Consider the following 21,698-nt stretch of genomic DNA (forward strand, 5'->3'; position numbering starts at 1 on the left):
TCCTTCCCGAGCTGCCCTTAGTTCACTGGAAAGAGAGCATATAGAGTTTGTTAAGCACGTGAAGGGTATCCCGATTAATATTCCTTTTGTCGAGTCCTTATCAAAAATTCCCGAGCATCAAAAATTACTGCAAGACTTAATAGACACTCGCCAGAAATTAAAGAAGCATTCTAAGGTGATTCTAAGCGAGCAAAGCTCAAAAGCTGTGTTGGGAGAGACACTTAAGAAAATGGGAGATCCTGGACGCCTCACTCTTCCGTATGAATTTGGTAACAAAATGAAGGTTAATGCTTTAGCCGATTCTGGGGCTAGCATTAATTTGATGCCTTATTCATTTTATCAAAAGTTGGAAATTCATAAGATGAAGGCTACAAGAATGACTATTCACATGGCGAACCGTTCAGTGACACAGCCTCGGGGCATTGTGGAGGATATTTTAGTAAAAAATGGAAAATTTGTTTTTCCAATAGATTTTGTAGTGTTGGATATGAAGGAAGACCCCAATGTTCCAGTTATCGTTGGTCGTCCATTGCTTAACACTGCTGGAGCTCTTGTTGATATTCGTGAGTCCAAGCTCACCTTAAGGGTGGGTGATGACAAAGAAATTTTTGGGATAGAAGATGGCTTCCAAAGGAATCATGTTCAAGAAGAGGTGTTCACAATTAATGAAGACAATGAACTAGAAGAACTAGAAAAGCTTATGGAGGAAGAGATCAAGACAGTTCATCAAGTCAAAAGAACAAAATTAACCAAGAGCATATGTTCTATATTTGGTTGAAGTCATTGCTTACAAGAGTCCACCTTATTGGGTAAGCAAGGAAGAACTAGAAAAGCTTATGGAGGAACAAAATTAACCAAGAGCATCTGTTCCATATTTGGTTGAATTCATTGCTTCCAAAGGAATCATGTTCAAGAAGAGGTGTTCACAATTAATGAAGACAATGAACTAGAAGAACTAGAAAAGCTTATGGAGGAAGAGATCAAGACAGTTCATCAAGTCAAAAGAACAAAATTAACCAAGAGCATCTATTCCATATTTGGTTGAAGTCATTGCTTACAAGAGTCCAACTTCTTGGGTAAGCAAGGAAGATGAGATAACAAGTGATGAAGAGGAGGTTACTTCAAGGGTGACAAAGCCAATAGTGAAAGAGGACAGGGATGCTATGGAGTGCAGGGAGGAAACTAAAGGGACCAAACGCAAGCTTGATGAAGAAGAGGTCAAATCTAAAAAGGAGAATTCGAAGAAGGCGTACAAAAGACGAGTTCAATCTTACAAGAGGCGTTTCAAGGAACAAAAGATCCTAGTGGTGGATTCTTCAGACGGTTCAACGTAGGATGCACGGAGTCCAGCTCAAGACTCCAAGAAAAAGAAGCGCTTATCGGGAGGCAACCCGAGTTTGGTTTGCATTGTTTTTCTTTCTTTCTTTTCTTTTTGCGTTTTAGTCTTAAAAAACATAGATTATATCATCCAACTCGATTATAACATAATGTGGGGACCCTAAATTGGAAGTAGTAATAATTGAGAATTTAGTTGAAAGTCAATTTTGATTTAGTATGAATTTTTCCTTCCAGACAACATTCACGACGTGAATTCTTCAGAATTCACGACGTGAATCGTGAATAAACTGGATAATAAGTTAATAATATAGTTTAGCCCATTTTATAAGTGGCCCAAGACCAATCCGTGAATGCATGGCCCAAAATTTAGCCCAGACTAAACTCACGACGTGAATTCGTCAGGATTCACGACGTGAATTTTTGAAAACACGGGACCACAGAATAAAGCCCTAGAAGCCAGTTGACCCTCCCTTTGTTTATTCCTCATGAAGTGAAAACGAAATTTGGTCCCCTCTTGGTCCCCATTGCTCCGATTTTGGCCGACAACTCCCCTAATCTTCTTTGTGCTTACGTAATACTTCCATCAAAGGTAATATTTCTTAATTGCTATGTTTGAGTTTTGCTCTAATAGTTGAATTTAGGGCTAGGGTTTGTTCATATGTTAAAATGTATAAAATATGCCCTATGAATCATGAAATAGCCTTGAAATGTTGATGCTTTATGCTTGTAAATGCTATGGGAGTAAACCCCATTATTCTTGTGGTTTGATTTGTACCCTAATTTTCCCGATTTTAGTTGCTGGGTACGAATTCACGACGTGAATCTTAAAGGATTCACGACGTGAATCCTGGTCTGAGCAGTTTTCAGTTTCCTTAATTTCTAATTCGTTGGATTATTTCTTTTGGATTTGTTTATTGCTGTTTTTGCAGTAATGCCTCCCCGAAGAGAGACTCCCATTGGGGTGGCAAGTTTACACCCGTTTTACAATTTTCCCGCAACAATGCCCTACAACATCTTAACCCGATGGAACAACAAGTTAGGGTGGCTTTACAATAGGGAAATTACAGTTGCTCTAACAATTAATTGGACACAGTTGAGGGAAGTTGGGCTCGTAGACCGGTTGGGCCCATTTTTGACAAAAATATTTATTGGAGATGGGTATTCATTGACTTGTTCTGGATGGCGTAATCTGTTCCGGGTCCAAGAGCGGGTATATAAGGAATTTTGTGTCGAGTTTTTCTCAACAGTGACATTTCAGGAAACTATTCAAGACTTGCATTGGCCACAAGCTTTGGTATTCCGTTTGGGGGGTGAGTACCGGGAGTGCAGCCTCGTTGACTTTGCTTGGAGAGTTGGACTATATGATAGACAAGAGGCAATGACTCCCGAATTTGGAATGTTTTTAAGTACGGCTGCTAGAGGATATGCGGAGGGTGTCACTGGGTATTCTTTCTGGCATAATATTGCGTCCGGAATGTTTAATTCCGGAGTGTCTCCCGAGAGCAGTATTCGGTCCCCGATCCATCGCTTACTCCACCGGTTCATCACATTTTCCATCAATAATAGGAGGCATGGAGATAAAGTGACAAAATAGAATTTATTCTTCTTATGGTGTATCTTACATCCTGGCGTGTGTTGCAATATTCCTTATTTTCTGGCACGTTTTCTGGCCGGGTCTGCAGCTAGTTCGCGCCCTGGAAGCCCCATTTGTGGAGGGCAATTTATTATGCGTTTGGCCCGCTCGTATCATTTGGTTGTTCCTGATATTATTCGTTCCATGACTTGTGTGGATGAGCATGAGTTTGGCATGGGGTATTTGGAGACTATGCGGGTTGTCAGAAACTTCGAGTCACATTGGGGCATAGTACCTTCAGATGGTGGGGGTGATGATGGTGATGATCAGCCGGTGGACCAACCTAAACCACAGCCACAGCCGAGGCGCAGGAACGTGAGAGGACGGAGAGAACGTGGGCAGCCAATACATCCACCCGCATCCATGGTGGGAGCACCTTTTGGGAGTGACATGGCTGGTTATTTTGACTAGTTATCTTTGAGTATCAATTGGATCGGGGGACTATGGAGAATGTTGTCCGACACCTTGGAGTGGAGCAGCCGCGTCATTTGGGGTATCATTACCCGAATTGCCCGAGATGGACGGAGTATGGCGGACGTGGAGGTGACGGAGCGATACGAGCGGAGCAAACGATGAGGAGGAGGATGATTGATTGTTTGTTTATTTTTATTTTGTTTTGTTTTGTTTTGGTTTGTTTTTATTGTATTTTGTTTATTTTATTGGGATTGTAAGAACTTTTAAGATATTATGTTACTTTTATTCTTCTTTGGTTGTTATTTCTCAGAAATTGCTAGGAGCGCCTAGAAAGGATATCGAGATATAAGTACGTACGTCTTTAGCCGGGAATGTTTAAAGTCGAGAGTCGAGACCCATATTTGAAAATAAGTGTGGGGTGAGTCAAGAGAGAGGATAGTCAACGAAAGAGTCAAAAACTGGTGAATTTAGAAGAGTCTTAATACATTAAGACATTGGGTTGAATTGTGCACATTAAAAGAAGATTTGGCTAAATGTTTGTCTGTCTACCCAGTTTTCACGACGTGAACTATTGTTACTCACGTCGTGAGTCAGTTCTCAAGGGTTCCCAAAATACACGTGATTGCGATTTCACGTCGTGACTTTTCTTATATCACGTCGTGAATTGGTGTTCTTCACAAGATCAAGGCCCTTAATATATTATTATTCCATGGGTTGATACCATTCTTCTTTTCATTATTCTGGAGATTATTTTGGCTCATTTTCACTACTATACAATGTGGCGTATGCTTTCCCACATTGTTCGTTCCATTTTGAAGATTTCCACCACATTTTTAGAAGATTGAAGGCTCGATTTCATGTTTTTGCCGGTACATTCCTTATCTCGCGAGTTCAAGATCCAAGTTTCTATTTCTCAGAGTCCATATTCAAGATGCACGTTTTCCACACTTTTGGAGATGTTCACACCACTATCCCAGGGGAGTCTGTTCCTTTTTCTCCCTTTTTCTTAATTTTGATTTATTTTATGCATACAATGAGGGCATTGTATGAAATAAGTGTGGGGTAGGGGTATAAAAAGTAAATTACTAGAAAATTTGAAAATTGAAATCTTTAAATCTAGTAGTAATACTTTGAACTATAGTTGCTAGTGTTATATGGGATGATCCGATAAAAGTTCAAATGTTTAGTTGAGCCAATACACGTTATAGTGCATTTGTGGCCTCCCTTATTTTAGTGAAATCATGGAACAAAAACATAACCCCGCTTGGTTTGAGGGATGCAATATGTTTAGCAGCCTAAACTTGAAATGTATCCAGGAAAGCTATGTCTTAACCAATAAAGTTTGAAGTTGAGCGCCCCTGCTTAAGCATGTAGGGTTTTGAGTGAAAAAAGTGAGGCACATGTAAAGAGAGAGAGAGAGAGAGAGAGAGAGAGAGAATTTCAAGAAAAGTTTGAAGAATTTTGGAGCAAATAAAGTGAAGATCAAAAGGTCAAAATTTCAAAGAAATTCAAAAAGTTGAAGATACCAGAAATCAAATCAAACAAGGTGGTGAATTCAAAGAAATCAAAGATTAAATTATCAAGGAAATGAAGAATTCAAAAGAGCTCCATAGTTGTATCATAAATTGTAATTCTAGATTATGTATGCTTGGGTTGCTCAACCAAAAATACTTTGAGGTTAAGTGAGATTTCTGCGGATGGATTCGGAGGGTTGCATAAAATGAGCATTGTTCGAAAGAAGTAGGCGAGTGTTTATGAAGATTGTGAGTATTTAAAGTATGGAGGGGTACTTTAGGAAAATTTTAGACACAAATGCATGTGTTGAGGTCTTGGCATAATGGCTGGGCTGGAATCGGATTGTTCTATATGATGTTAGTAATAAAGGGTTAAGTTTAAATTTTCTTGAGGGCAAGCAAAGCCTAAGTGTGGGGTATTTTGATATTGCCATATTTATACCTATTTTTAGGCAATATTTAAGTACATTTTTATTAATAAGTTGGTAATTTGTTTAGAATAAATGGTACTTATGGGCTTAAATGTTATTTGCAGCCAAAAAGAAGACATTTTGAAGGAAAAGGACTAAAAACGTTAAAGGAAGAAACTTTGGGAGTTAAAAGATTAAAGGACAAGAAAATCAGGAAAAAGCGTCTTCACGTCGTGAGCACTGGAAGATTCACGACATAAGAATAAGTTCTAGAAGATATGTATGCGGGTGAAGAAATCCTTGACGGGCACAGTTATCTGGAACTCACGACGTGAATATCTTATTATTTACGACGTGAATTATTAAAATCAGCAACTATATATATCCTTAACCATTACGAATTGGAGAGACTTTTGGCTAGAGAAAGGGGTTCCAGAAGGCGATTTTGAGCAGAAGAAAAGACCTGGAAAGAGGTTTTCAACACCAAAAGAGTGAAGGTCCATAATTTAGTTTACTTATTTGTTACTTAGGAACATGTTTCACTATACTTTGATTTGTGTTAATGTGTTAGTTGCTATTATGAGCAGCTGAATCTAGCTACTCTTGTTTAGCTAGATGAAGCTTCCAACTTATGAATAGCTTAATTTTTATGGATTTATTTAGTTGGTGAATTGCTTGTGTTTGATTTATAGTTACCTAGCATGCTTGTGTTTGTTTCTCTAATTGCTTGATTTCATGTTCTGTGTAGCTTAGTGACCATTAACTGCATGAACTTGTTTACCTAATGATTTAGTGAACATTAAATTGTTAGAGCTAGGATTGACCAATCTTAGTTAGTAATTAGAATAAATAAACTTAGTTGTGTTAGAGAACGTGGATTGTGACTATAATTGCGTTTGCATAATAAATCTTACATAGCATATTCATATTCATAATTGGTTATGTGTTTAATTGTGTGTGACCATACATAGTTTGACATGAATTAGTTAATTATTGGTAAAGTTAGAATTAAATTACTAATACAATTAAAACCAACTTGATAATCCATAATTATTAGCTAGCCATAAGAACGAAGTGGATTCGAACTGGACAATAGTGTTTTTACTTATTGATTGAATTTGAATTAAGTTTGTCTGATCTTGTAAAATCAGATAAAACCCATTCTAACTTGTTAATAATTAGGTTAATTTGATAGCAAGTAGATTAATTAGTAACACTGTTCCCTGTGATCGACACCCGACTTACCCGAGCTATACTGTAATCTGACTAGGTACACTGCCTATAAGTGCATAGTTAGTTTAAGTTTGCTAGGTTATAAATATTAAAATTAGTGGGTACTTTCATGCACATCACATGCCATCACAAGGTCATGCTTTAAAATAAAGAACATTATTAAAAAAAGCATTAATACCACCACTTTCATTATCAAACGAAAATGTAAAACCTTCTTTGTACAAACCATGAAAGGAAATAATGTTTCTCGCCATTTCGGACGAGTAACAACACTTATTCAAATCTAACACTAACCCACTACTTAGCAACAAAGAATAAACTCCAATCTTGGTGACAGGTGAAGCTTTCCTATTCCCGATGATCAAATTTATCTTCCCATGCTCCACATTCTCACTTCTTCTTACTCCCTGCAAATCAGTACATATGTGAATACCGCAACCTATATCAAGGACCCAAGAATTAGAATGGGGTGAGTTATTAGACAATATAGTGTAAATACCTGCATGGTTGGGTTTTACTTTCCAATCCTTAACATCTTGCAAGTACTTTGGGCAGTTTCGCTTCCAGTGTGACTTTTCATGGCAATAGAAGTATTCAGCCTCTTTAGGGTTGGCAAAAGGAGTGACAAAAACATTCTTGGTTCCACTTGAAGAGGAGCCATCAAGGGTCTTACCCTTGGTACCCTTCTAAGGTCTCTTCCTCTTCTCTCCTTTTCCTTGCCCAATTACCAAGATAGGGGCCGCGGTAGGAGTAGGAGTAGTAAAAACCGACTTACTTTTAAGACCACTTTCTGTGGTCTTCAAGGGTCCTTGAAGTTTGCTGAGTGTAACTTCCTCCTTGTTCATGTGGTATGTCATTCGGAATTGATCATAACACGAAGGTAAGGAGTGCAAAATGATGTTAATTGCCAACTCCTTGGGGAAGTTCACATTCAGTTTCAACAAATGGTCCACATACCTTTGAATTTTCTGCATGTGGCATGTGATGGATTCACCATCCTTCATCCGGGTGGTTATCATGGAGGATATGATTTCATATCGCTCTTGACGAGCCCTCTAATGGTAGCGATCCATCAAATCCTGGTGAATCTCAAAAGGATAGTAGTCCTCATAGGACTTTTGGAGCTCGGCTGTCATTATGGACGACATGATACATGCCACTTTGGTAGCATCTCTCTCATGTGCCTGGTATTCAGCGATCTCCTCAGGAGTAGCAGACGACTCAAGTTCCTTAAGCTCCTTGTCGAGGACAAATTCCTTGTCCTCATACCAAGTGACCATCCTGATGTTCCTGATCCAATCCATAAAGTTGGATCCATCGAAGATGACTCTCCCATAAAGGTTCATTGGAGAGAAGGAGTCGGTAGGGTTTAAGCCAGAAGCAACATTGTTGGTAGACATCTAAAAAAGAAGAAAGACTAGTTTAGATTAGAAATAAAGATAGTCCTTAATAAGACACCCAAATGTAATATTAAGGCTACGATCCAACACAATATTTTATAACTTAGAAGAGGGATGTCATAATCCAAGCTGTAAAATATTTGAAGGCAGGTAAATGACGATTCACCAATTTCCACCATGAAAAACGAAATAAATTATTAGGTTTTAATTGGTTTTGAAACTCCTAGATTCTTTAAGATTCATTGAACTTTTCAATGGCATGTTTCAATCTCGAGTGTGCCCTTCATGTTTTGTGACTAGGATACCGAAGATCACAAAACAAGGTGTGAAGTAACCTTGAAAATTACTTGGTACCCTTAATGTTTATCACTCAATCGATGTGCCGGTTAACCACACGCACTCCACCGACCTATGATAAACCTGAAGCTACCTTTTTCCTACCTTGTTAAGTCCAGGTTAGTATGCCGGTTAACCACACACGCTCCACTAACAACTTAATCAAAGTGCAAAGTGTAATTTCATGGGTTAGCACCTTATTCACATTTTCCTAAAGTAACTAAGACTGGGAATTTATAAAACATTTAGTTACTTTACATTAATCATACTTTTAATGAGGATTTAAAGTCCTTGTCTTACCCTTTTGGCTACCGACCCTCCACTGGTCAAGGAAGTAGTGGGTGAGAGTGGATACCCATTAAGCTGCCATTTTATAGGTAGCAACCTTATACCCCCCTTATAGACCAGCATCGTGAATGAGGCATACTAACGGTAAAACGACTTGTTCTTATACATATATAATTATTACTAAACTTATAATATTATAAAGTATAAGGGTTGAATTTTAACTTTTAAAATTCTAGGGGTTGGAACTAAAGTTTTCAAAGTGACTTTACATGTTCCAAAACTTGAGGGCATGTTTTGTAACTTTCAAAACTTTTCATCTTTCATAACTTATGAGTTAATGGTTTATTAAAATGAGAAACTTTTCATTTGTTGTAACCTATGTGTTTCATAGTGGACTTTAAAAGAGTGACTTTTGGTAATCCATAACTTGAGGGCAAATTATGGATTCCATTAAAACACATAATGATCAAGAATTAAACTAACAAGCAAGTTACAAATAATTCCTATGATCTTCTAAACTCATAAGTTCATGAACATGCATATCAACAATTTCAAGAATCATAAATAAACCATACAAAACTTGAAATTTTGATAATAGCCATTGAAAATGGATTAGCATAACCATTACACCATCTAAAACAAGTTTTATAAGACCAAAACAGTTTAGGGTAACGTTTCTAGTCCATTTCGAGGAACAAAAGTCGAAAAACTGCACTCTGGGCATTCTACTCGTCAAGTGCATGAACCTACTCGACGAGTAGGATGATTTTAGGCATGGACTCATCGAGTCCCCCATGGACTCGGCGAGTTCACCCAACATATTGCAAAATTTTTTACTTTTTTCAACAATTTGCATCAAGTATCAAATAAACAAGCCTAGGCTCTGATAAAACTCAAGGGTTTTTAGCATTCTAACACTCCTAAGGTGTACATGCAACCCTAGAAACCTTGGATCTATGTTTTACTATGATACATGCAAAATTGTTTTTCCAAGGTTCTTAACCTATCTAGCATAGCATGGGGAACTTTTAAACATAAATGTTAGAAGAAGAACATACCTTTTGTTGTTTGGATTCCTTGAGAACCTTGTGAGCCTAGCACCTCAAGTGTGATGCCTTAAATGTCTCACACAACACCACAAAACTTGGAATAACCTTGATAGAATTTCACTAACACTCAAAATTCGGCAAGCCCTCTTATTCTTGCTTGTAGTGTCGATTTTGCTAGTCAAGGGTTCTTTATATAGTTGTGACACAAGTAGGGTTACACCATGTAAACCCTAATTGTCATGGATTTCCATATTCCATGATCCATGGGTTTGTAACCTCCATGGACTATCCATGGAGCACCTTATGGGTTTTAGCCCAATCCATACAAACCATGGATCATTAGCCTACTATACAAGAATAGATGATTTACACAATCAACCCCATATATTTAATTAGTCTTCTTTTGATCACTTAACTAATTCCAAATTAATTCTTTGATCAATACTAATTAAATAATATTATTAATATATTAGAACTTATAATATATTAATAATCCTTAAGTGTCCTTTCTCTTATTTAGTCTATCCAAGTGTTGCAATGCCATGCAACTCAAATGGACCACGCTAATCGGGTCAAGTACATTCCAGAAATAGTTATGAACTTAGACACCTAATCCAACACTTTGTGCCGGGTGGCAGTGATGACTTAAGAGTAACTAGGTACAGTGACACAAGCTTTCAAACAGACAGAGACAACTTTCGTTCTCAAATTGGCTGGGTGTTTACCTTTAATGGAGGAACAGTAACTTAGAAAAGTTCCAAACAGGAGACCCTAGATGATTCTACGTGTGAATCAGAATACATAGCTGTAAGAGAAGCATCAGAGGAAGCTATATGGTTGAAAAACATCATCAGAGACCTTGGAGTTGTGCCATCCATAAAGGATCCAATGGAGATTTTCTATGATAATGAAGGAGCAGTTGCCTTGAAAAAGGAAGCGAGAGATCATGGCAGATCTAGACATATCGACATAAAATTCCACTTTATCAGACATAGAGTAGAAGAAGGAGATCTCGTCGTGAAGAGGGTATCATCAAAAGAGAATCCTGCAAATCCCACCACAAAGCGTCTGAGTAGGGTTAAGCATGTTTATTAAGCAAGGAGCATTAGTCTGAAGGATGATATTAGATTTAGTAGTTAGATAGATAGTTAGAAACTTTTAACAATGTAAATGTAATTGACATTTGATGATTAAATAATTGAGATTTAATTATGAGTATTGTTTACTATCTTTTGTCAATTATTTATTATTGTGTTTCATTTTGCATGTTTTATTTCCCGAATAATTGGATTATTCAAACATCAGCGGTCGATCATACTTTTGGAAGTAAGTAATGATTCAAGACTATCATGCATTGGATTGTAGATTGTCTAAAGAATTTTAGACATAGCAATGGTTTTGCTGCAATATTCATGAGTACTTTTGAATGTAGATTTAAGTATTAGATTAACCCATACTCAGAGAATTACTTTATGGAATTTGTCACGAGTAATTTTGAGATGATAATATCTTATAATCTTTAAACATAGATATATGAGTTGTTGTTTACGAGTTGGTTGTGCATTGATGATACATAAATGCATCAGTAACTTGATGTTATAAAACGTATTGTTGTGCATGATTTGATGAGTAAATAGTGCAAGAATATAAGTCAAAGTTTATCTATTCCTTTTTCCCTAACGGGAAAAGCGATATCTTAGGCCCCTCAATGATTTGGTGTTGACTTATAGTGTTGGGCCCGGCCAGGACTAAATTGATGTTTTTGATTAGTAGTTTTTGTCATTACAAATCAGAAATCGGTAAACAAATTATTGGACAATGAGATCGATTATGTTCCATGTCGTTAGTCCACAAGATATCTTGCAGAACGGATGATTATATGATCGCTTATCTTAGGAAACATAGCTGACTTTGAGAGCTACAATTTGCTAATTAGTTTTTGAAGTTATACTAGAAACTATACTTATTAGACTTATCCAAGTGGGAGACTTTTGGATTAAGTGTCTAATCCCATAAATATAATTGGTATATACTTGAATTGATGGTACCACAGTCCTTTTGGGTTGCCCTCGTAACTAGCAACTAGACATGATGACATCTGGAGAGGGGATAAATTTATTATTTGATTAATAAATTGAAATAAATGATTTATTAATGTATTATTATAATAATATATTAATTAGAAATAATATTATTTAATTAATAGTTAATTGTAATTAATTTCAGGATTAAAATAATTAACAGAAAGTCTAGGGACTAAAGTGCAATTGTTCAGTAGATGAGCAGGAGGTACAAGAACCTTCTTGGAAGGTGGTGGATGGTTTTACTAAGGATAATTAGAGTTTTTATATTATCCTAAGTAGATAATTAAGGAGGTGGATAAATACCAATTTGAATTAATAATATTTTATTCAAATTAGGGTTATCCAGTCTCTTATCTACACTATAAATAGACCCATAGGTCTTCTCATTTTCGGCCACTCTAAACCCTAGAAGGATAGCCGAAAATCTGAAGACTCCTTCCCTCTCTTCCCTCTCATCCTCTTGCTTAGTTTGGGCATGAACCATTAGAGGCGTGACACTTGTGACGCTCGCTCTCAAGGTTGAAGAAGACTTGGATTTTCATTGTTATTGCAACATAACAATCAAAGGTATGTTTTCTAATTCTAGCTATGATTTTCGAAATTATACTAGTGCAATTAGGTTTTTCTTTTTGATGTTCAATACGTGTATGTTTAATGAGAGAAAACATAGATCCAAGAATGTTAGGATTGAATGCACACATAGGGATTGTAAGTTATGCTCAAAACCCATCACAATCAACACCAACCTCCTAAGAGTTACCATTAACAGCTAGTCGTGCCTTATATCCTTCAAGAGACTCGTATAATTCGAACTTGTGTCGATAAATCTAGTGATAACCAGTGAAATTAACATTATGTAGGCGAGATACTAAATCCCATGTGTGTTGGTGAAGTAAAGCATTAAACTCAGTTATCATAACACAATTCCAATTATGGTCAAGGAGAGTGGACTTGGGACTGGTTAGAAGAGGAGATAAAGCATATTTAGGATTGGTTTTAGTAATACCAATATAGGAGTGAGTGTGTATGGTACTTCATGTGGTTGTTGGCAATAAGGGATTTGTAGGATCGATTAGAGAGCAGACAGGAGGAATAGCCATGGAGTTAGTTGGTGGGGGTGATGAATTGGATGAACCAACGGGAGGGTTGGTTGAAACTTGAACCTGGCTGTTTGGGATAGAACTTTTTGACAAGTAACATGAGATAAAGTGGGACTAGATTGTGAAGGTGGAGTGATATTATTTGGCATGTTATAAAGAGGATTTAGAAAAGGGGAGTGTGGTGGATTATGGAGAAAGTTATAAGAGGAGGAGGAATATGAGAAACGTTTGGTAAGGAAATACATTCATCAAAAGTGACATGACGGGATATGATGGGTTTGTCAGTTGAGAGAGTGTGGCATTGATAACCACGGTGATTGTCCGAGTAACCAAGAAAGATGGATGTAACTGATCTAGGAGTGAGTTTATTTTGAGTGGTGGCGGAGATATTTGGGTAAATAGACACCTCAAGGTGCATAAGTAAGTATAGGTGGGTTTGCATAGGTATAGAATTTTGGTTGGTGTTTTGTTTTGAATGGAAGTAGAAGGTAATATATTAATAAGATATGTGGCTAATGATAGAGCGTAACACCAAAAAAATGGGGGTAGAGATGCTTGGAGAAGGCTAGTACGAATCATATTGTTAGTAGTTCGAATTATGCTTTCATCTTTTCCATTTTGTGGTGAAGTATAAGGGAATGTAAAACAAAATTTAATTCTGGTTTGAAGGAACAATTATTTGAACGGGGAGTTATTAAACTCTCTACCTTCATCAAATTGTAAGGTTTTGATGTTCCGATTGAATGGGGTTTGGATTTGTGTATGGAATTGTTGGTAGATGGTAAATACTTGAGATTTAGTTTGTAATGGGAATCTCCAGATGAAGTGTGAGAAATCATTAAGTAAAACTATATAATATTTATGACCAAGTGTAGATTCAATTGGAGAGGTCCATAAATCAGCATGAATCATATCAAATGGAGCAAAAGTAACTATCTGAGATAACGAGAATGGTAAACGACAATGTTTCCTTAGAGAACATGCATTACAATGATGATCAAATTTAGAACTAGAACTAGAAACAGAAACATAAGGTTTAAGCAAATTAAAAACGGATATACCGGGATGACCAAAACAATTATGCCAGGTGTAGGAAGACACAACACGAAGAGCAATAGAACAAGACGTGGTAGTGTTGGAGGTGAAGGTTTATAGATCGCCGATACTATTGTGCCTCGTTAGAATTTTCTTTGTGATAAGATCCTTTGCAAAAAAAACTAAAAGGGTCAAATTTGACAAAAACAAGGTTGTCACGAGTAAATTGTCTCATCAAGACAAGATTTTGATGATTTTTGGAACATGGAAAACGTTACGAAGATAATAAGAATGATTAGGAAAAGATAGTTTGGTGGAGCCTTAACTAAGACTAGGAATATAAGTGTCATTTCCAACCAAGATAGAATGTTATTTACAATCATATCTACGGATAATTTATCTGAAAACATATACATGCACCAACCTTTGAGTTTCATCATGTACATTGCATGTTTGATATCTGAAATAGACTCTCTATGACCTTAATCAAACACGTCGGGTGTGTTTCAGTGTTTTGCCACCTTTATCACATCTCTTGGTTTTACTCTTACTAAAGCAAACTCATATATGTTTTTCCTATGAAAGGGAGATGAGTTGGCATAAATAATCATCTATGTGGATGACATCATCCATACAACATCATCTCAGTATATTCTTGTTAGGCTCATATCAGATCATGGTTGAGGGTTCTCCATGGCAAACTTGTGAGATCTCAACTATTTTCTTGTTAACTTGGTGACCCGGTCTACAAACAACATTTACTTGTCTCAAACAAATATTCCATTGATATTCTTCAGCAAGCATGTAAGAAAAGTTTCAACCCTACTCAAACACCATTTGAAATTGATAAGAGCTAGGCACCACTAGACCACTCGTAGTCGAGCCCATAACAACCTTATGAGAGCATTATGTACTTAATATTCACTCGTCCCGATATTTCCTTTGTGGTCTAATCAGTGTGCATCTTCATGCACAACCCACAAGAGCTCCATCTCCAAACTCTCAAACAAATAGCTTTGTACATCCATGGTACCATCTGCAACGACCTTCGCCTCTTCGCTTTGATCTGCTCGAAGCTTCCTACTTCGATGCAGATTGGGGCAAGTCTGACTACTAGGTGATCCACTTTTAGATACTGTGTCTTGGAGAAATTTGTGTATCATGGTCCTCCAAGTAACAACATCAAAGCCATGTACATGATCCCAAATCCGGTTAAGCACCAACGCAACGCAAGAAGTTTATAGAGTTTGACATCCACTTTGTCCATGACAAAGTTGATATCGGTCGATTTGTCGGTATCGGTCGGGTTCGCTGGCTACATATTCCATCAAGATACCAGTTCACTACATCTTCACCAAATGTCTCCCATGTTCGATGTTCTCTGCATCAGTTTAAGCAATTTTGTGAACCTCCCCTTGAAATTATGGGGGCATATTAGCATACATGATTATCTATCCCATTTGTATAATTTATGTGTACCAATAATATTTAGATAATAGAAAAAGTTATAAAAAAAATTCCAAATGAAATTAACAGAAAACTCACTATCAAAATTGATAAATCATTTACCCTCAACCATTATGGATACTTTTTTTAGAACAACAGAGTTAAGTTAGTGGTTCGAGTCGTGTAGTGGCATCCAAACGGACAATATGTCTTTCTCGAACATTATGGATACTTAATATATGGACCAATTGTGTGATCATTCGCACATCATTCTTGCATCATGGTGATGGTCGATTTGATATAGTAGCAGTATATAATACTCACCTTTCTTTAATGGAAATGGGATTTATGAAATAGTTACAACAACGCAAAAGCAATTGGTGGGTAAGTTAAAACTTTAATCATTATTTTATGAATTTATTGACGCTAAAGTGATGGTCGGTAACTCGATGATGGTGTCGTTGTTGGTATTTAGTAAAACTATCCGTTAATTACTAAAATGGCCCCTCCTTTCATTGAGTAATGGTTAGAAGCCTTTCCATGTCATTTGTTAATTTGATCTTCAAAATTACTCACATTTAACTGACCAAGGCCTTTTCTTTTGTTGTTACAGACAAGCCTCCTTCCTCAAGGCCGCCTTGCTCTTGATTAGGTTATGGCTCGTGTTTGGTCTTTTATATAAACTGCCAGATTCATTTATCAATATATTTAAAATAGTTTAAATACAGAAACTACAAAGGTTATTAGACTATTTATAACACTTTCAGTCAATAGCAATTAAATCCCTATTTAACCCAATTTACCTAACCATGATACCGATAGCAAGCAAGAAAAAATCTCATGATCATGATTCTCTGTTTAGAACCAATTGTCAAAAGAAGGTTGAGGGGTTGGGACATGACTTCCCATTTTTTATGGGAAATGTTTTCTTTAACCATATTTGCTTCCATCTATTGTTGTTTGTGTCGTTTTTACATTGACGTTTCCTCTAACTTATAAGTGAGACAATGATATGCACATATGTTTATAATGTTGCAACTAAACTATCTCATAGACAATAACTTTTCTAATTCTATTTCATATTTTTTTTGTTCAATTGTACATCAATCAACATGTACTAAATCAACATCTATAGATGTACATCCTCTCACATGAGCTAACATATATATATATATATATATATATATATATATATATATATATATATATATATATATATATATATATATATATATATATATATATATATATATATATATAGAGAGAGAGAGAGAGAGAGAGAAAAGTTCAATAGAGAACCATAATTATGGGTTCTTCAAGTAACCAAATCTTTTTTTCAATTTCTAGAGCTTATTCTTTATCGAAAAAAAAATCTAAAAATATCTAAATTCATATATTAACATTGTGAATGTGAAAAATATTTTTCGGATTCACCGTGTGAATCCGGATTCACGTTGTGAATTTTCGAAGATTAACATTGTGAATTTGACGTAAAAAAAAATCGAATTTTATATCATTGGAAAAAAGATAAAAAGTTATGAATTTCTGTATTTCTAGTTTTTTTTTTTTTGATAAAAAATAAATTCTAAAAGTTGAAAAAAAGATTGGTTCCTTGGTTAATTATGGTTCTCTATTGAACCTCACCTTATATATATATATATATATATATATATATATATATATATATATATATATATATATACATATATATATATATATATATATATATGTGTGTGTGTGTGTGTATCTTTTTTTTAACAACAAATATAACATACTTTTATACTACTGCTAATGAAAGAAGTGCAAAGAGTAACTTTTTTATCGAACAAATAAAGCAGGAGCGGCTCCGATGCAAATCCAATGAGGACTCATACATACTTGTCGTAACATCGATTCGGGAAATTTCTTCATTGACACGCCTAACATAGAAATTTTGGAAATCTCCTGACCGAGATCGGTTGTCCTCCTAGGTTTCTGGTTTTCAATAGCATCGGGGGAGAGAAAGATATTAGGAAAAGAAAACTATGAAGCGTTAAGCCAAATGAATTCATTTTTCTATCATTTGATGGAATCTGGAAGACCTTCAATAAAACTCTTCTCTATGGAGTGAAAATAAAACCGAACACCACTACTTCAAATATAGAGGAAATATCAAAACAAATTTATTGTCGGCACAACAAAGGAGATTTGACATAATAACTCAAAGCATATTAGTTTGGAGGCAAAATTTGGTTCAATTGGCACGTATAGATCTTCCAAGCCTCAATAACCTGCCTAACGAATGTCAAAAGGGCTTATATGTTCTTACCAATAAGATAATACTTCTCAGAGACCTTGGTTAACCGGTCAACATAAACAATAGAATAAAAAACAAGAATAGAGAATCAAGACATTTGTCTTCGTAAGAAAAACACACCAATGGAAAAATGAAGAAATGGGAGATGAAAGAGGCAATAACCAATGGGACGGATATTGATATGGTCATATTTAGTCATATATTTTGTGTATATTTCTAATATTTTTAGCTACTATTATGCATATTTTGGGTCATAACGTACTTATTGTGGTTGAAATCTGTTTTGTAGCAGCAAAGAAATGCTCAGATTGAAAATGAAGCAAACGAGCAGCTGGAAGTAGGAAAATACGGGCTAAGTAAAAAATAAGACAAAGAAGGCTTAAAGACAGAAGACCACGACGTAGTGATCATCCACCACGACGAGGCGAATGGAATATTCACAATCATTAATGCTGACTTGGAGAATATGGGACATCCATGAAGACCATAATGTGGTGCCAATTCACCACGCTGTTGTGATCAGAAGTTTGGAAACTATATATATATATATATATATATATATATATATATATATATATATATATATATATATATGATCATTAGGTTGAATGGAGGAAATTTCGGCCGATTTTCTGAGGATGATTACGACTAAAACCCTCTAGAAACCTTGGAGAAGATTAAAATTTGATTGGAGCTCAAGAATTGAAGAGATTTAAAAGAAATCTACATAGATTTAGTCGGTTTGCTAAACACTACTCATGTCTAATCCTATTTTCATGGATATTAATTGGGACAAAAGGGCGGAACGTATATTCCTGGTAAATCAGTAACAACTTGAATAGTTATGCAAGTACGTAGATGGATATAACCTATGATAAATTGTTCGCTTAAAAATACTAATATCATCTAAAGCCCAACTATCAAAGTTTGCCAATAACCAACCTTTAACATTTGGGTTGGGGGCTTAATGTTGTATGGTGTTAACCCATACACAATAGGGCTTATGATTATAAATACTTAACCAACCTTGTAAGGAAATACTAAACAAACTGGTTCCTTAGAGGCCAAGTTGCATCATCCTAAATTACTAAAATACTCAACTAAGTATCCATGTGAAATCCTTGGAAATATAGATAAAACATCATTACTTAATTAAATGGTACTACTCATATAATCTTAAGGTAACATTAACACCCTGGTAATAACGAAAACCCAAGGTCCTTCATCCATATATAAACACCTAGATACATATTGGGAAAATTAAAACTTTTCTCACTATCTAAACACAATAGCACTTATGCAACATTCATTTTCGATATCTAACTTAAACATCTAAGAGCAATATTGAGTTTCGCTCCTCGATAGTGTCTCTTCACCTAGTGTCTATCTATTTTGTAGGGTAACTTCCTTCATTGGCCCTATTAGAGCAAACCGCCAGCACACCAACTTCCCATGAAGCTATGTAGCATCAATATATATACATATATATATATATATATATATATATATATATATATATATATATATATATAATGGATCAAATAAGAAGCAAATATTTGGTAAGGACGTAAGAAATTTTTTATATGCATAGTTTTTTTGCAAATCAAAAAAAAGGAATCATTAGATGAATTAAAAGTAAGACGATTCACAAGATTTTTTTTTCAAAATAACACATCAATGGTTGAATTTTAGGTAAATCAAGAAAAGTTCATTTTTATAACAATTTTAGTGAATAATAACAAAATCATTGCAAAATTGAATCATCGAAATGTTTTTTCATTCATCTATTGATACTTTTTATTTGGTTCTGTAACAACCCGAAATTTCATATCACTGCTTGTAACCCCTTTTCGTAACTCATTTCGATAATCAAATCGCCGCTTCCAATTTCGTTTTCGATTCCGTCATTTAATTAAGTCATTAAATTGAAATTATCTAAAATGACTTAATGGGTGTCCTAGTACATTTAGAACTCATTTTAACACCCCATATTAGTAATCAGAACATTTATAGAATCAACCATATCGGGTTACGGAAACTTAATCGGGTGCGACCAAAAGCCCCGTTTAATGCCGGTATCGGGTAGAATTCCACCGTGTCCAAGTTTTGGGACCTATTTAAACGTGTTCAAGCTTTCATTTGAAGCTTTTGCTTCATCTCTCTACTCTCTCTCTAACCTCTCTCCTCAAACCAAGTTTAAGGGTCCAAAATCATCAAATTTAAGCTCCAAATCACCAAGGTATCTACCCTAACTCCTAGTATAACATCTTAGGCCTTCAAATTCGAGTTCAAATCATGGAATAGGACCATATTCATGAGTTTACGGCCCTAGAACAGCCCTAGGCCGTGAACTCACATAAATTGGGTTTTAGAGCCCAAAAACCCTTCTAATCGACCTTTGGAGCTTAGATATGGCTTAATGTCTTAATGGAACGGACTTAGAATGCCTTAAACATGGATTTTGAAGAGTAAACATGAGTTTACTGCCCAAGAACATGCTTGGGCCATAAACGCATATAAATGGGGTTTTTATGCCCTTAAACCCTTCCAAAACTCCATTCAAGCTTATATATGAATTGTAGAATATTGGATTTGGCCTTGGAACACCTTGAACATTAATTTAGAAGAGTAAACATGAGTTTACTGCCCAAGAACATGTTTGGTCCGTAAACTCATTATAATGGGGAGTAAACTCCATTTAGTGTGTTAAAATGCCATTTACACACACCATAAGCCTTGGGATAAATTCTAGAAGTGACCACAAACAAGATTTGGACCTTAAAACATATTAAATCCCCCATCTAAGGAGTTCATGGCCATGAGGGGGTTCATGGGCCATAAACTCCTAAATCCATGCTAAAAGTCCCCTAAAAATCCATACAAGGCTTGGGAAAAATTATTGGAATCACATGTGATTGTTTAAGGACCAAAACATTAAGGATTCTATGTGTGGGGGAGTTTACGGCCGTAAACTCCAAGTTCACTACCGTAAACTCCAATAAGTGGTCCCTAAGTGAGTTTTAATTCCTTCCAAAGCCTAAAACCCAAGCCTAGCATTAATCCCAAATGTTGTGAAGCCATTTTGCACCCAAAAACACCATCTATGAGTTCACGGCCATGAACTCATATGGATGAGGTGTTAAGGGGCCGAAAAATCCTCTATGAGTTTAGTCTTGAAGATTAAACTCCATATCCAATCCTTATGTGACTTCAAACGCCACCCGGATCCTTCCAAATATTGGTAAGGGAGTGTTTCCGCAACTAGAAGTGTTTGTCTCTACCAAATAAATAATCTAAGTCCTAATTAGATACAAATATGTATCCTTTCATAATTCATAGGAACCTCGTGCGTTTGCAAACCCAGAAACGACGTTTAGGATCCGAGCAGACACGTTCCTCCTCCGGTGAGTTCATACCCCTACCCTTTTTCATTGGTTTTTCAATGTTTTCAGGGGGGGGGGGGGGGGGAATACAAGCAAGAGTACAAGAATATCTTGTACTTAAACTCATGATTTCATTTACATGGTTTCGTAATTCGTACATTTTTAAGAATTGAAAACCTATTAACAAACTGTTTTAACTTGAAGAGTTGTTTGTTCAAAACGATTTTTCAATTCTTATTATATACTGTTAGGTTGTATGCTTCACAATTGATTGTTCACAATTATATTGATAGAGATCATAAAACATTTGTAGTGTCTGTAATAAAACACCCTAGGCTCGAGTGTAAAAGACAGACACCATTAGAAAACATGAAACATAGTAATGCCCTTAATAAAACACCTAGGCTCGAGTGTAAAGGACAGGCACCATTAGAACTTAGTTAGTCATAGATACTACTTCCCTTAGGCACGAGAAGTAATGAGAAATCTTAAAGATTGGAGACACGTCCTCTGTAACACTTCCTTGGCACGAGAGAGTGGAGGACTAACCCTGTAACCAGAATCTCCAGGAGCGAGAACGTGACTTGAGTGTATAGATCTATACGGGACTGACAATCCCGCACCTGGCTGCTAGCTACAGCCGAACCGAAAGGTTCAAGGGTGACGAAAGTCATAAAAAGGATACTGGCCCTGGCCCGAGTCATATCTAGTCTGAAGTATGGTTAAGGACTCGCAATCA

Source organism: Lactuca sativa, chromosome 4 (genome assembly GCF_002870075.4).
Source record: "Lactuca sativa cultivar Salinas chromosome 4, Lsat_Salinas_v11, whole genome shotgun sequence".
Lineage (NCBI taxonomy): Eukaryota > Viridiplantae > Streptophyta > Magnoliopsida > Asterales > Asteraceae > Lactuca > Lactuca sativa.